The sequence below is a fragment of the Montipora foliosa genome, chromosome 13 (assembly GCF_036669935.1).
Source record: "Montipora foliosa isolate CH-2021 chromosome 13, ASM3666993v2, whole genome shotgun sequence".
Classification (NCBI taxonomy): Eukaryota; Metazoa; Cnidaria; class Anthozoa; order Scleractinia; family Acroporidae; genus Montipora; species Montipora foliosa.
The window spans coordinates 24,020,688-24,023,187 of record NC_090881.1 but is presented as its reverse complement, the minus strand read 5'-3'; the positions used below and the strand labels follow the sequence as shown (position 1 = coordinate 24,023,187).

Below are 2,500 nucleotides of genomic sequence, written 5' to 3'. Positions count from 1 at the left end.
CTCATAAAGGTTGAGAGGTCGCTTAAAGAATTTCTCAAGAAAGGATTAAGGGTAAACAAATAAAATATCGTCACGACCGTAACAGCCTAACAGCTTAATTAAGGTTAAAGGCCTCCAGTGAAACACGTGGACATTTGATAAGCTCTTGTATTGTAATTTATAAAACAATCTTTATATTTCAAGTTCGGTATGCTGTTTTGTTTGATTTACAAGAGTTTCTTGCGCAAACATCTCCCATTAATCTAAGTCGACGGACAAATTTGGATTTTCGACGATGACAAATATTCAGCTCTGATGTTAATTTTTCGCTCTTAATTAATTGAACTATCCGGTAAACCAACAGCGTTCCACAAACCGTGGGAGGCAAAGGCAGGACATAAATACTGGAACGGATCATTAAAATAATACGCTAAATAACAATGAAAAAACAGTAAGTTTTGGGCATGCTGTCACACAAACATGTCGACGATTCTTCTCATAAATCCATATAAAGATTTGAATTTGATTCACCGGGAATAAACCAAAAGATCACGAAGGAAACTATGCATCAGTTCATCTGGAAGAAAACAGTTAGTGTGAATAGTTTAAATGGAATTGTTGTTTTTTCCTTATACCAAGAGCTATAGAAACCCCCAAGTGGTGTGACTGTGCAGGCCAGAACGGAAAATCCAATCATCCGTAACCTTAGCTCTCGCTGGTTCAAACACTTGAACGAAAGGAAAAGCGCACGCGATATTTGAAGATACTGAACTGCGAGAGCCAAAGCCCTGTGATGAGATCAACTGAATAAAAACGTCGCGAATTCCAAGCGAGTAGTCCGCTAGGTCAATTTTCCACCTGAAACCACAGCATAGGCATTTGGATTTCGTGTCTGTAGCTCATGGTATCACCTTAAATCCACCAGAATTCAAATTACATTACACGACATAAAAACATCTACGCTACTGACCTAAGAGAATCAAATCCCTGTGATAAGATAAACTGAATAAAAATGTCGCAAGTCTTAGGCCACTTTCTACTTGAAAAGCACAGCATAAGTTTTGCATTTCGTGCCTGTAGCTCATGGTATCGACCTTAAATCCATCAGAATCCACATTACATTTCACGACGTAAGGAGATTTAACAATAGGAATAGGTTTTCCATCTTTACCCCGAGCGTGGATCGTAGTTGCTTTAGGAGGCTAATGCTTTTATCAGACTTCCTTCTCTTCCCTACTGTTTTTTTCATATGTATCCCTGATTTGACAATTTTATTGATGATACTGATTGAAGCTTAGCCCCAAGGATGCCATTCACGCGCTTGACTAGAGTTGAAACTTTAAAGCATAGTTTTAATGCAAATAAACAGTAAGCACAATCACTGAAACGATTTATTAAGGCCTTTTTTTCTAGTTTTTTTAGTCTGTCGACACACGACCTCTATTATTAGGTGGGGTTATTCCGACGAAATTAAAGCTAGAAAAGTTGTCTTTCCTTGATAATTGATCGATGATATGCTTGAAAACTTGGTTCGTGCTTCATTAGCTACTTAAATATGTTTCATATTTTACCGGTAGTGCATAACAGAAAAGGAAAGCAACCAGCCAAATACGTGTAGGCCCACTGCAACTGAAGTGCACGATAATGTGTGTCTGGTTTTTTTCTTGTGTCTTCATTTTGCAAGTTTTTGACCTCCAAAAGGTCTCTTAAATCGCTAAGGCCAACCCCACGGAAAAGTTTATTGAAACTGTTTCTGAATTTTGTTGGAAAAAACGACTCTTTAAAAAATGGGTAAAGCACACTGAAATTCAGTTGTCTGATGTCTACTAGGCTTATATGAGTGGTACATGTTGTCAAAGAAAATCGATCATCTTTGGAAAAGCTCACTGCTATTACACTGCCGATCCATTACAGTAGAAGTCTCTTTTCAAAACTACGTTGTACGTAATAAATAAAAAGCGAATTCATAACATATCTTGCATGTAATGGAGAATTTCCACTCACACACTCAGTGGCAATGTCGTATTAGCAGCAGTTCAAGCGTGCGACTCATTAATTTACTTCATTAATTTGATATTTTATGATGACACAACAATTCAAACCAGTTAATTTGATAAAGCGGGACGCAAAGACAAAGCCTTGACCTTCAACAAAACATTTCCATCAAAACGGGGAAGTCAGCTAAGAGAATAGCCCACGATCCCCGACTGTTAACGAGGGCTAATCCCCGGGGGAGAATTTAACTAGAGTCCCTTAAATTAAGTTCTACATCAGGAGAATTGTGTCAAGGAAGTTGTACTTTGCAACTTCTTTGTTTCTTCATCACACGTCTCGAAGCAAGTTATGAAATGAAATCTGTCTTCCAATACGCAGGCGATGGCAATGTCTCCCACCAGCCTAGGGCGGCTCTTGATTTGTTCGTGTGTTTGTCTCACACCTTCAACGGGTGTCTTGCTGAGTGCAAAGGATTTCGTTAACTTGCCATATGTGGCATAACATGAAGTTCTGTAATTTAGCCCCG

General features: G+C 38.6%; 2 protein-coding genes across 5 annotated transcripts in view; one reads left to right on the top strand and one right to left on the bottom strand.

Annotated features, from left to right (window-relative positions):
- The window catches only part of LOC137983076 (vesicular glutamate transporter 2-like), a 63,543-nt gene that overhangs the window by 30,309 nt on the left and 30,734 nt on the right, over positions 1–2,500 (top strand). The window lies entirely within an intron of this gene.
- LOC137983075 (uncharacterized) overlaps positions 1–2,500 on the bottom strand; it is a 40,752-nt gene that overhangs the window by 35,303 nt on the left and 2,949 nt on the right. The window lies entirely within an intron of this gene.